Source organism: Camelus dromedarius, chromosome 8 (genome assembly GCF_036321535.1).
Source record: "Camelus dromedarius isolate mCamDro1 chromosome 8, mCamDro1.pat, whole genome shotgun sequence".
Taxonomy (NCBI): domain Eukaryota; kingdom Metazoa; phylum Chordata; class Mammalia; order Artiodactyla; family Camelidae; genus Camelus; species Camelus dromedarius.
The window spans coordinates 79,576,966-79,591,436 of NC_087443.1; the positions used below are offsets into that span (position 1 = coordinate 79,576,966).

General features: G+C 50.3%; 1 protein-coding gene across 4 annotated transcripts in view; it reads left to right on the forward strand.

Annotated features, from left to right (window-relative positions):
* Positions 1-14,471, forward strand: part of PTPRE (protein tyrosine phosphatase receptor type E) — a 147,404-nt gene that overhangs the window by 48,016 nt on the left and 84,917 nt on the right. Inside the window, exon 2 of one of the 4 annotated variants that reach the window (XM_031461989.2) lies at positions 9,976-9,998. The exons of the other annotated variants lie outside the window; for them this stretch is intronic. The gene's annotated coding sequence lies outside the window, so the exon portion shown is untranslated. The remainder of the gene's footprint in view (positions 1-9,975; positions 9,999-14,471) is intronic. 4 annotated transcript variants of the gene reach the window in all.

Here is a 14,471-nt window from a genome sequence, read left to right on the forward strand (position 1 = left end):
TTCCTGTGATGCTGCTAAATATTCCTAGTCTCTGAGTGACACCCTCTGGGGGTCTGTGAGGGATGCACGTACTACCACCTCCTGGGGACTCTGAGACAAGGACCCCACCTTCAGGGATGGCAAACCTTTCACTCTGTGGCCAAACCAGGTCCAAGGTCATCTTGATTTCTTCCTTCCCCTTCTTTCCTCTTTGCATACATTCCCGAAGGCTAGCGGCCTCTGCCCCCTCGAGTTTTACCCTTGAGTTTTAAATAGCCGCCTCCCCTTGCATGCCAGCCCCATCACTGCTGCCGCTGCCCTCAGGAGCAGCTCTCCATCCCTCACCTGGACCATCGGAATGGCTCCTTTGTTTCTCAGGGATCCACCATTCGCACTGAGCTCACCCCAACCTCTGACCTCCCTGCAGCCACCACAGTGACCTCCCTTGCAGAGAACAGAAAGTGACGTCCAGCCTTGCAGACTTGTGCAGCCTCCTCGTGGTTTCAACCCAAATCCAAATGCGCCTGCAGCCTCCCAGGCCCTGTGGGTCTCACACTCCAGATCCTGATTTGCTGACTGTCTGTGGAGTCCAGTGCTGTGTCCTTTATGTAGACGATCTCATTTTTAACCCAGCACAGTAGGGATTAAGGTCCTTAATTTGCAAGTGAGGAAACTAAGGCTCAAGAAGATTAAGTGACTTGTTCCAAGGTCAAAGACAGGACTCAAATTATTTGCGATTTCCAGAATGTTCCGTGTGCTCCCCAGCTTCCTAGCCTTGGTTCATGGCATCTGTCTGGGAAGCTAATCTTGAGAAAGTAGCCCTGACTTTGGCCAACACGGGTTAGGGGCTTCTGCTCTCATCCCTCACAGCCCCTGGGCTCACTGCGATCATAAGCCTCCCCTCCGCTTCCAGTGAGTGACCCCTTTATAACCGTGTCCCTGGACTCCTTTAAAGACCTGCAGCTTCTGTCCATGTGTTTTTTTTCAATCTCGAAATCCTCAGCACTTGGCACAGCATTAGCCCATAAGTGGCTGCTTGATGAGCGGTAATGACTGGCTTAGTGCACTCATTCATCCTTCTAACTCGTATTTCTGAGTTCCCGGTGTGTACGTGGAGCTGTGTCTATAATCAAGAAGTTCAAGGTAGCGATAAGAGGATTTCTGTTCAGAAAGCACCGAACTAGCCACGCACTATGGATTTGGGGGCGAACGTCTGTCCTGGCTTCTGTCGTCTGTAAAGTGTAGACCATGCCTGCCCACGTCACAGGCCAGCCAGGATGGCAGCAAAGGTGGCCTAATCTCAACCTGCCGTCCTCTGTATCGTGTTGTTGTGAAGGCGTTTGGAGAAGGAGGACCCAGACGGTCAGGGGCGCAGCACGGGACAGCTCTGTGCTGCTGGAGCAGCAGGAGGTAAGACCAGGGCAGCAGGCAGCTCAGAGGGGAGGTCAGGCTCCAGGAGTCGGGGGAGAACCTGGTAGGTTTGGGTGAGATGAGGAGCTTTCTGGGTCAAAGAGCCGTGTGAGGAAAGTCATGACGTGGGAAGAGCTTGGTGTACCTGGGGGAGGGTAAGACGCGGTTTCTGTGGGCGAGGGGCCTCTAGAAAGTTCCTGCCCTGGACCCCACTGAGAGGAAGCACTCTGGCTTTTGGAGGGGCACCTGAAAGGGGAGCTTGGAGTCAAAAGTAGGAGGGGGCCCCCAAGTTGGAAGGTGTGTGTGTACCACCTTCCGCTCACTTGTGGCCTCTCCTCGTCCTGAGACTCTTCCCTGAGAACTTCCAGGCTCTGTTAAGGAGTCCATAGGTTGTTCCCCAACACATTCTACTCGTGTTTTCCGTGCAGATGTGATGAGCAGAAGTGCTGTTGCCTGTATTCATTAGCAACAGTCATTATTAGGTAATAAGAAAACCACATCCATTACTATTATTGGAGTGGTCCATTTACCTCGTCCCTTTGCCATTTGTATACGATCGTTGGTAACTAGCATTTTAATTAACAGCAACAATTGGTATTTTTAAATTAAGAAGCATGTTAGAAGTTTCCTTCCCTTCTGGGTCCATGGGAATAACGATCTCCCAGAATAATTACTCAATGCCGAGGCGCATCCATTACGCTGCATTGGGGAGCTTGGCTTTGCCCAGGGCCTCTGCGGTTTGCCGCTGTTTACAGCTGCATGTAAGGGTATCACCAGCCAGGACCTTCACACACGTGTAGCAGCCTAGTCACAGGCCCGGGGCCGTGTGGTGAAAGGTTGGGGCGTTTCAAATTGATACTCCAGAAGATAACACCTACAAACACTGATTCACTAGTTAAATATTAGAGATAAGCCATTTTCTCTGAGCTTCACTGAACGTTAATTAGACCGTGCAGAACATCTTTCAAATAGGATTTAAAGTGTTCAGTTACCACGAGCATTGGGCACTCATCAAGCCCGTCCTGAGTACCTTTCACAGTCTGAGCCCAGTGGGAGGAGTGACACAGGCCTTGGTGTTAAGGAATGCCCCCCCCGCAGCCTCATCCACCTTGCTTGAGCTAGGAGCAGCAGTGTCAGGTAAAGCGTGATCAAGGCTCTGGCACAGGCGAGTAAGATCCCACAGGGCATGCGGTCCAGGCAGTTCTCTGGTGAGGTCTCACTCCCACCCTGAGCTGCCCCTCGAGCCCACCTTCCCCCCGGCCTCACCCAGTTGGTGGAGACGTTTAGGTGTGTTCAGGGCATGTCACTGGGACCCCTGTATACTCTACCAGTGCCGTGTTACATATGCCTGGCCCCTCGCACCAACCTCGAGGGTAACTCAATTTGAGAGAATCACCTGAAAGGTGAGACTGGTCCTCAGACACTTTAGGGCAGCAGAGAGTTTAGAGTCACATTATCTGTGGTCTCCCCCAGAGTGCCATGAAATTCACCCAAGGCTTAGGGACACCTCCCTCGGGCGGGCACTGTCCTCGGCAGATGGGCTATTTCTCCTGAGTTTATGAGCAACAATATGGCTCTGTGGACACATCCTAAAGTCACGTCTCCAGCGCGTGAGTAGGCTGAAACAGGCTGAGAGACCAACCGTGCTTTGATTTTTATATTAATTTTTTATATTAATTATATTTTTATATTAATTTTTGGTTTTCGGTTTGATTTTAATAACAGCTTTATTGATATATGAATCACATATCACACCATTCACCTCTTTAACGTGTACCGTTCTGTGTTTTTTCAGTATGCTTTTAAAGTTGTGTATCCATTTCCACAATCAATTTTAGAACGTTTCCACCACCCAAAGTGAGTCTCTTCTCAGTCCCGCTATGGATCCCCCCCAGCAAGGCTTTTGCACCTTGGCCCTGACCTGATACTGGAAAATGGATTAGGCCTTTTGTACTTTGTGTAGGTTGTAGGATAACTGTCAATGTGAATAGAATAAAACAAACGCATGTAAATTTTTTAAAATTACTTCGTGCCTGCAGATTTGCCTGTTCTGAACATTCCGTGTAAGTGGAACCTGGTCTTTTGTGACTGGCTTCTTTTACTTAGCGTCATGTTTTCAAGGTCCATTCCTGTTTCAGCGTGTCAGAAGTTTATTCCTTTATCTTGCCTAATAATAGTCCATCATATGGCTATACTATCTTTTATTTATTTATTCATTAGTTGATAGACATTTGGGTTGTTTCTACTTTTGGCGGTTATAAGTAATGCAAGTTTTTGCGTGGACATGTGTTTTCATTTCTCTTGGGTTTATACCTACAAGTGGAACCGTTAGGTCACGTGGTAACTCTGCCCTGAAACTTTTTCATGCTGTTTTCCAAAACGGCTCTGTTATTTTATAATCCCACTAGCGGTTTACGAGGGTCAAGCTATGTGTTTTGAAAGGCAAAATCTCAGTGAGCAGGGAGGCCACCACGTTCCAGCGCCTGGCGTCCACGCGCCTTTGACGGCCTTTCGAAGGTTCTAGCCCAGGGCTACAGCGCTCGTCCCTCTTCTCTGTTTCAGGCCCCATCCCCTGCTGACCCTAAAGTCTCGGGGGGAGTCCGGGGTCTTTTCAAGTCTAAAGGAAAGGCTGTGAGTTGAGTGTGTTAAGGAACATGGGTGAGGGGTCCTGGTTTCTGGTAGATGAGCACTTTGTTCTCCTGCTCTCTGGTCCTTACACAGAGCAGCCCCTGGTGGCGAATTCTGCCTGTGGGCTTTGCTACAGCGTGTGGGACCGCCCCGTGCACACAGCAGAACTTGGGCCCCTGACAGGGGCTCAGGGAGTGTTTTGTGAGCGACGTACTAGAGGTCATGTGCTCGTCCTTGGAGGGCTCCAAAGTCTGTCTTCTCCCCCAAACCTGCGCTGTTGCTTAGAGCAGCTCTGAGGGTGGAGCAAACACTGCTGGTGCTCAGAGCCCCCTGGCCCACCCAGAGCCCCCTGCAGACAGTCCTGGTAGATGGTGGCTGCCTCCTGTCTCTCTCCGCCCGAGGGCCACCTCTGGTCACAGAGGGTATCTAGTCTGCATCTGGCCCAGCCAGAACTTCTGGGGACCCCAGGAGCAACTCAACCAACGAGGACTGGGCCATTAAGGGTTAATTTGTACGTCAGTCCTTTCATTCCGGGTGGCACTTACCAGCGCAGAAGCTGTAGTGGAGGGAAAGTACAACTATCAAATTAATCTACTGATTTTATTGTTCTGCAAACTGGAAAGCGATGCTGACATGTGATGTTTTTAGTTGAAAGTCCTGGCCACGCGTGAGGAGCCTGGGTGCCCATCCTACAGACCAGGTCCGGGTCCGCAGGGGCAGAGCGGACAACAGCCAGCACTGTGCTGGGACATGGCTGAGCCCGCCTCGGTTTACCGCAGTCTGGTGGGATGTCACAGGGGACAAGAGCCAGCACCCAGGAAGCAAGAGGGCTGGGGCCAGGGTTCAGGGTGGGACCCTGTCTCGTGAGAAGAGTGTGCAAAGTGAAGCAGGCTTGGTGCCAGGTGTGTAACTAAAAACAGGGGTCAGGGAGGAGCGGGCCCACAGATGACCCCAGTAGGAGGGGCGGACCTCCAAGGTGGTGGCCCGATCGAAGCGGCATCACCTGCTGACGAGCCAGAGGGCTCCGTCCCTCTGGGGCTGGGAGAGGACCCCTGCACCTCGGAAGAGAACACAGAGAATCCAAGTCCTGTGTTCCTAAATTCCACAGTGATAATGGCACAGACAGACACAAAGAGTGCAAACCAGCAGCCATTTGTATTTGCAAAAGTGGAGTCGTTGGCTTGAGAATTTGCATAGTTTCCTAATCCAAAGAGGGGACCCCCCCAACTGTGGGGTAATTAGGGAGGTGCGGTGCTTCAGAAACAGTCTCGAGAAGCAGGCAGTGATGCACCTGGATCTTCTGAGCAGCTGCCCATGAATAGTTCTTACAAGTTGCCAAATATTAGAAGTCCAGCTGGTTGGCCACAGGTCGACAGAACGAGTGTCTGAGAAAACGGATCTTTTTTTCAGCCTTGGCAACACCGTTTTGAGGCTCCCCCACCGGCACTTTACGGGGGTGGGCAGAGGAAGATTCTACCAAACTCCTCATCATTCAGGGAGGCTTCCTGCCCCAGCAGCATCTTCCAGCCTTTCTTTTGTGCATTAGAAAATACAGAAATTAACAGCTTTGCTGATGCCGAGAAGGTAAACAAGGAGGCCGAGAGACTTGGCAGAGTCCGAGATCAGGGAGGGAGCGAAGCCCGGTGACTCAGAGGCGTCCTGCGCCCTCCCCCCGGCCTGAATCAGCGCCAGGAAGCAGAGCGAACTTGCTCCCGGACAGGATGCTGAGGGCTCGTCCGTGTCCACTGCCTCTGGGGTGTGGGGTGGGGTCTCCCGCCGGGAGGGGTTTTCCTGCTCTTCAGCCCCACCCACACCCCCCCCCCCGGTCCTAGTCATCATGCTTGGGGGTCATTGGGACTGAGAGTGAACTACGCTTCCTCTGTTCCAAGTGCTCTGACCGGTGGGCTTGGACGAATCGATGTCTCAGGGAGCGCGGGAGCCCCAGAGAATGCCGCAGGGGTGCAGGGGCTTTGCTCTGGGCTCTGCTCGCTGCTGGCGAGGCCAATCGAGGCCAGAGCCCATGGGGTCTGATCGCCTGTGTTAGGTCCTTATGTGTGTGCCCTTGCTTCATAAAATTGTAACCCATCATTAAAAGTTCACGTTTTCTGATACGAATGAACTTATTTATAAAACAGAAACAGACTCACAGACATAGAAAACAAATTTATGGTTACCAAAGGGGAAAGATAGGGAGGATAAATTAGGAGTTTGGGATTAACATATACACACCATATATATGACAGACAGACAACAAGGTCCTACTGTGCAGCGCAGCCTTCAACGTGCTGTAATAACCTGTAATGGGAAAGAATGTACACGTGTGACTGAACCACTGTGACGTACACCCTAAGCTAACACAATGCTGTGAATCAACTGTATTTCAGTAAAAAGTTAACAATGTAGATACCCTGCACATGTAGAAATACATAGATAAATACTTAAAAATAAAGTGCTAACGTGCATCCAAGAATTGTTTAAATGCCGCTGCCCATTTAAAAGGAAAGCTTGTGGGTACGCCCGCAGTGACATGCATTCCGCCCCCGCGATGCTGAAAAAGCTTCAGGCCCGGGGTGTGTATGGAGGCCATTTTACTTTTGTCCGAGCTTGGAAAGACTGCTCCGCTCTGCCCATCTCCGAGCTTGGCAAGCGAGAATCATTTTAATTTTTCCCTAAAGCAGAACGGTCCCGGCGGATGGATTCCAAATGGTACAGTTTTCTTCTCTTCTTTGGAGGTTTGGATGCACAGTAGCGTCCCTGGGTCTCTCTGTATCTTGTGAGCGATCAGGGCCAAACCCTGCAGCCCGGCAGCTTCCTGTGGGAGGGCCCGCTCCCCCTGGCCTTGCCTGCCCTCGCCGCCCCCCCGGGTGGACTTCCCCTGCTCTTGGCCTTGCACGGCCCGTTCCCATGGTCCAGCTGGGCTTCCTCCCGCCCCTGCTGCCTGGAAGCAGCTGCCCTCGTGTGCCCTGGGGACGGACCTCTGAACTTCTGTGGTCAGGAGGCCCCGGCTTCTGTGAGCCAGAGGGCCAGAGCTGCTCCCATGGAACTGACGTGGCCAGCGTGGGCCCTTCCAGATCTTTCTGGCACACAGACCCCAGTGGGGCTCCTTCTAGACAGGGAAGAGACTTTAATGGGCCCTCCTGCTGGCAGGCGGTGACACAAATACGAGGAACGTAAAGGAAAGGGAGACAGTCCCTGGAAGAATTTCAGCTTGTTGGGATGGAGACAAGAAAGAAAAACAAACAAACAAAAATAAACTGCAGTGAAGGTTGGGTCCCCCTGTGCGGCCTGGCCAAGAGTGATCTCCGCAGCCCTGGGTTAGCATCCCTGCTTCCTTGCTCTGCGTGACTCGGGTCAAGGAGCTCACCGAGCCTCAGTCTTCTCATCCTTAAAATGGGACTTGCCGCCTAGGATTGGCTGTGGGCTATGGGAGAGACACCATAAGGGGCCGCCAAAGCCTGGTCAAGCCTAATAAATCGGTAGCATCTCTCCTTTCCTTTTTGGAGGATGGTGCTGTACCAGGAACCTTCCCAGCGGTGACACCACCCTGCTCCAGCTCCTCCCTGACACCCTCTCCCGCGAGGAGTGGATCTGGCCACGGGGACCGGGGTGCCCTCCCCCCCACTTTTTAATGTGCTTATTTTACCTTTTCAAACGTTTTGCTCAACATCACAGCAGCCATGTGCATGAGAGCCCCGGGCTAATGGACGTGTTCACAGGATACAGGCTGCCTTTAGATGTTATTCTGGTGGCTTGGTTTTTGCTAATTCTGTTCTTCAGAGAAATTGATGGTTGTGGTTTCACGCTAACATCTGTGAGCCCCAAGCCAGTATAGTATGTGATCTATTTGTAGTGCCCACTGTTTCGTGTATTTTTGCTTTGTTTAAAAAAAAATTACTTTAAAGTTTAACTCAAAATTATTAATTGGGTTCCTTCGGGGTTTAGTCCATCACACTGACTCGTGTGTTTAGCCGCCCTCTGACGGCGTGCTCAGCTGCTTCTGCACCTGACTGGTTTTTTGCCTTGTGGTTTTTAGAGTGACTTGACTCAAGGCGGCAGCCCTGCTTCTGCACAGGATATGCTTCTGCACATCACTGGGTTTTGTTTTACATTAAAATGACTCAGTATTGCGATGGAAGGCAGTGTTGAGTTTCTGGGATTCCTCCTGAAACATGAAGGGTTCCTTGCACTTCTGGCTTCTGCCCCTGCCTGGCCCTGGGTAAACACCACAAGTCACTCTTTCCAGCATCTTCCCAAATTCTTTTGGGGCATTAGAAGTAGTGGACTCTTGTAATAAGTTATTTCTACAAAAAAGGAGTCCCCCAAACCACTGATGACCCCCCTCACCTCAGTGCCCCCCTCACCTTCCCACCACCTGCTTTGTGTTCCATTGGGCTCCTCTGTCTTCTGGGAACTCTGTCTTTATACACCACTTGACAGATCGGTCCCTGTTGCTTTTTTGTACATTCTGTAGAGTTTTCTGTGTTCATAGTCATGTCATCTGAGCATAAAGTCTGATTTTTTTCTTTCCACTTTCTATGTATTTATTTTTCTTGTCTTATTGCATTGACTAGGGCTTCCAGCACAGTGTCAAATGTGAGTGGTGAGAGTGGGTACACTTGCCTTTGTCCTGGTATTAGGGGGAAAGCTTTCAGCCTTCCATCATAAATAATAATGTGAGCTGTAGACTTGCCCAAGGAGATTTAAGATCCCTCAGTATTAGAACCATTTCTTCTGCTTTGGATTCAAACCTACTTCACAGGTCAACTTTTTAATTAGTGCAAAAACTTGTTATAAATGTGCCCTGTAGAGTATAGCCTTTGGTTTAACATATCTAGCCTGGCCATGACCTAGATAAGTAGTCTGTTTTGGTGGAAAACGCCACGTACTGCATTAGCTATAAATATAAAAATAGTGATGCTCAAAACATGAGTCCACCATCCAGCAGTAGGGGTACACGATGGCCACAGGGTGTGGCCTCCAGTCACAAGGAGATGCAGGCTCCGAGCCCTGGCGTGAGGCTGCCTTGCTGGCCGCTCTCACAAGAACAAGGGGGTCATGTCAGTCCTCCAAGGAGAATGGATAAACAAAGGTGGTCTCCACATATGATGGAACAGTGTCCACCCACTGGAAGGCACGAGTGCTGGTACAGGCCACCGCGTGGGTGAACCTCAGAAACACACCAAGTGAAAGCAGCTGGTCTCTGACGGCCACGTGCTATAGGATCCCGTTTAGATGGAATTTCCAGAATAGGCACATCCATATGAGAAGGTAGATTTAGTGGTTGCCAGGGACCGTTGGTTTGGGACAGGATGGGCTGGGGGAGTCATGAGCAAATGGGCTTTCTTTGGGGATGATGAAAATGTCCTACAATTAAATCATAAGCAAGGTCTCGAAGTCTGTGATTATGTGAAAAACCATTGAATTGTATACTTTAAACAGGTGGACTTTATGGTATGTAAATTATATCTCACTGAAGCTGTTAAAAACAAAAAAAGCATGAGTGCTAAATTAATGCGGAATGAGCAATCTGGATAATGATTAAGCTGAAAAACTGGGGTGAAGGGGGTGTGTCCTATGGAGGTTTTAAGAGGGTATCTCTGGGGAAATGGGTGGAGGGACAACTTCAGAGGGAGGGGACGTTGTAGGTCACAGAGCAGCAGCTGGCAGATGGAGCATCTTGGGTGCTACAGGCCAACACTTCAGATCCGGGGCAGCTACCAGGCTCTACCATCAACACACAGCCAGAGCCTAGAGGAGCGTTTGGGGCAGGACGCCTTTAAAAGCTGATGGTTGCGGCAAAAAGAAGTTATTATCCAGATGAAAAGGCCTCAAGAAGACCCCAAGCCATGAAGCAAAAATGGGCACATTCCACTCGTGCTATAGAAAAAGCAGTGACTAAAACTTGCAACACCTGTTACCCAGAAAAGTGACCCTGTCTTTTTTCTCTTTCTTTTTCAGACTATAGCCTTCGTTTTCCCTTGGTGAGTACAAACCTTCTTGAAAAATTACCTCTGATGTGTAGTTAACTAGCAAAAAAACTATGTGGGCTTTCATTGTTAGAGACATCATCTTCTAGAGGAAAAAGGCCACATGGTCAGTGTGCCGTGTATGTGAATTTTAAGCTGTAACTTGCTCGAACAGGCTCATGTCACACTTTTTGTGACATCTTTTTTTTTTTTTTTTTTTTGCATTTAGAATCAGGTTCAGCTGCTCGGTCTCCTGAAACACGTTGTTGAGGACACAGTTTCCACGTGCTTTCCTCTCACTGACTTGTCCTGACTTTTGAAAGGGCCTTGCCTCATCTCAGTGCGCACGCTCGGGGACTATTAGGGAGCGCGGTGGCACATAATTGCATTGATGGTAATTGCTTCTTAAATGGATCTGCTGTGGGGAAAACTGCTGAAAAGGAGCTTTTCTGGATTGCACACTTAGTGAGAAAAAAAAAAAACTGTTGGCATCACGTAATTTTTGCCTTTTGAGGCAACATTCCATGGCCTCCATGTCCTAGGACTTAGGAAAAGAAACACCATCCCCGTTTTTGTGTTAGACTCGACTTAAGGCTGTCAAGCCTCCTAAGAAACCTGAGGGAAGGCCTCCAAGAGCTTCTGGCATGGGTGCAGCCTGCGGGCAGGTAGTACGTGGTCTGCCGGGAGCGGGGGTGGGGGGGTGCGCCCCTCTGGCGAGGGAACCAGGATGTGGACTGCTAGGAAGTTGTATTTCTCAAATGCATCACTTTGTTTGAAATACCTCGACTCTGTTCATGATTATTCTAAGGCCAATGGGTGGGTTCTTTTGTGCCGGCTGGCCCTTTTATGGGGTGTGCCTTTTACCGGGGGCATAAATTCTTATGGTCATTCCTGGTGTGATCAAATGCATTCTGGTTATATGGACTGTTTCTCCTCATCTCGAAAATGCCGAATGTAGTCAACTACTTACCCAGACAGGAGAGGAAACCATCCACATCCTACCGGCTAAACATTCTGCCGTCCGTCGTCTTTATCCCGTCATCATCGGGTGCTGGGATTCTGCGGCGCACGCCTTCCTCAGGCAGATCCATGGTGGGATGGACGAGAAGGGGCATTCCTGGAATAATATTAATGGGATGGAGATGTAATTATAGGAAGTCTGCAATCTCATATCATCTCAGAATCTTCACTGAGAGGGACTGCTCGTTCACATGGGTTGGAATGGATATTAAATGCTGCTTGTGATCCCAGCGGATGCCGACCGTGCTGGGACGACGTACCTGAGGGCGGGTCCTGCAGACTCATCTCCTCCTGAAATGCAAGGCACGGATTACGATGTGTTGGGAGTCTCTGACTTCTGCCTTCCCCGGCTCTCGGCTCAGCACCGGTCCCTCCACACCCAGTTGCCATCCACCTGCTCAAGGATTTCCCGGCCTCTCGGTGAGCTGACCTGCTGCCTGGCCGTGAGTGAGCCCGCGACCTGGGCTGCCCCAGCTCCCACACCCGCTGCCTCAAACCAGCCACAGATTCAGAGATTCAGACCCCATCCAAAGGCAACTGAGCATCTATCCAGGAGCTGACCTTTGACCTCTGTATCCGCCGCAGGGCTTGGCAGCCACAGCAACTTTGGGCAGAATCGTCCTCTACCTGGTCCCACTCTTGGCTTCCTTTTCAATAGGAAAGTAGTTTGACTTAGGAAGCTGTGAGGCCTTAGACTAAGACGGCTTCGGATTTCAAGACTCTTTCTCGTCAACGTGAGGACAGTGCGAACTCCCCCGTGGTGGCCACCTTCTTCACGGCCTGTGTTTGGAGTCGTAGGACATCACAACAGTCTTTTAGCCTATGGCAAGTTCTTTGCTAAGCATTTGAGGCTCATTCCAGAGCTTCAGGATGTCAGCTAATAGAAAGGAGTTGATTTCTGATTTGTGAGGTTGGAAACTTGCTTTTGAGTCGGTTAGAACCAAATGAATAGCTCATTGTGGGCAGAGCAGGAGAGAGTCGGCACCCTGAGGTCGGAGGCTGTCCCAGGCCACTGTCAACATGCGGCACGCTGGCTCCAGAGCAGGGGTGAGCGCCCCCCACTCCCAGCCCCCTGAGCTGCCTCTTCTCTCATCTGTCCATCTCTTCCTAGGGTTATTGTGACGTTTAAGTGAGATGACCCAAAGTAAGCATTTCATAAAACCGTTACTGTTAACATCACCACAGAAAGTTTAAAGAAGGCATTTCGCTGGGTGGTGGTGTAAATGCTGCCCCTAGGCTGCACATCAGAGGCCTCCCTCAGCCCTGCAGTGCCCGATTTCTCACTTCAAAACACACACTCTATATTCATATCTGACTTTAAAAAAAGAAAAGTCAATTTTTTCTCCCTCAAACTGGATTAAGAGGAGTCTTTAAGCACAGGCACCCATTCTCAGAGTTTTCTCCTTCTTTTTCCTGTGTTTAAAAATAGATTTGGGAAGTAATACTCTTGCTAGTATCATCAAATATGACCCAGAGTTCCCCCAACTGGAGAGTGCTTGCGGCTCGGTGGGTCTCAGCTGCACGGGGTTTAAAAACCGCGGTAGAATTTCAGAATTAAGAATTAAACATGTAATTAAGGTTTAAATATTTTCTCCAGGCTCTTTGAGGTCTTATACTGTTATAAGGGGTACCCACCAGTAAGTGAAGTTAAATGGTTCTGCAGTTGGACTGTTCCACGTTGGTTCGTGGAAATACCACAGGAATACCAGAGAACTAAATGGAAGTGCCAATATTAAGTAACAGTGAATTTAATTTAAAAGTTAACTTAGAATATTCACTCGCTAGCCTGTCCTCCGTCAGGACCTCTGCTTCCTCCTCTGCCAGTTTCATTCCCTGTTTTGTTTTCTCTTACAAGCCACTCCTCTCCCTCGGTGTTGGTTTGCACCACCAGCATGGCAGAGAGGGGGAAAGAAAAGAAGACTCTGCAGGTTTTTACATCAAGAGCAGGGCCCTGACCTTCCAGGGCACCGCAGCTGGGGCCACATGTCCTGCGCTGGTTTTTGAATCTGCTGAAAGAACAGAGAAGCTCGATGCACAGTGAAAACCCAGCTCTTAGTCTGCAAGTTTGGGAACTTTCTAAGAGACTTGATTTCTCTTTCCTTCCTTTGCCATGTTCTTGGGATTTTCTTAGCATCCCTGGATTCTGCAGGTTTCCTATCCAAGCAAAGTGCGACTCTCCCCACAGTGAAGCAGTTACTCTCCCAGAATCTGAAATTAGAAGCTGGCAGCAAGTTGGAAGAATGCTGCCTTTGGATCTGATGGTGACAAACAGATTAATCCCTCATTTATTTCCATTTCCATCTTCCCCCAGGAAAGTTTCCTCATTCTTCCAAGAAGTGCTTCCTAAAAGAGTCTGCTCGGTAATCGTTTGTCATAGAGCAGAGGCTCGGCTCCTGAACCCTCACAGTTTCCACTGAGAGGGACTGGGAACACAGCTCTCCTATATAAACTCCTGTCTCATCGCCGCGCTCCCGGCAGCGCCAGTTCAGAGCTGGAATCCTTCTTCTAGAAATCCTTTTCCAGTGACAGGAAAACATGGATTCCCGCAGGCCAGGCCGGCTGCCTGGCGTCACCTCAGTGGGACGAGAGGTAAAGGGAAGCTGAGAGGAAAGCCTTTCTTGCTGCTTGGGATTTGTGTCGTGGTTTATATGTGTGTAACAGAGTTCCTCAGGGCTTTAAAAACTAGGTCAAAGAATATGATCAGGAGGCATTCTTTCGATGAAAGCTGGCAAGCCCCTCAGTTAGCTTTGTCCCGCCCTGTGCAGGAAATCTGGGACTTAGGCTTCAGGAAGCCTTTTTAATGCACCATGGCCAGGCCAGGAGTGTGTGGGGATGGCACCGAGGAGCGGTCCGCTCTGCGGCTGGTGGGCTGTCAGAGGGCCAGGAAGCCCAGTGCGGCTCGCTTGTCAGGAAGACAGTCCCCAGCTATTGTTGGGGCCCTGGGTTCACTGGATGACACATCAAAGTCCCACCCATTTTAAGCTGGATGTTTCCTATTTTTGTAACCAAAACCACCCTCTGAATTTCCCTTAGCAGCCACATTTGTGAAGGGGCACTTGGGTGAAACATGATGCTCTGGGACAGCGGGAGGTACCTGGGCGGCTGGGCAGTGAGCGGGTCTTTCAGGGAGCTTGTGTTTGGGTTCACGAGGCGGGGCTGGTGGTCTGTGTCCAGGGTTCTCCCATCTCTGTGGCTGACGTGGTGGGAACAGATGGCATCGTCAGCTGCAGATCCGTGCCGACTGCCTGGCCAGTGGCATCACTCACACTTGGGGAAAGATAAGGCACGTAAAACCTCTGGGTGTGTCTCAGACCCACTGGGCTGCAGAGTCAGGAAAGGGTTCTGCTGCCAAAGAGGAGGACTGTAGACCAGTCCCCACTGGATACGGAAACTCGCCGCCAGCTGCAGTCCCGTACACTGGGGGATGTCCCATCCCCGTGTGAATGGGGACATTCAGCAACAGGAGAT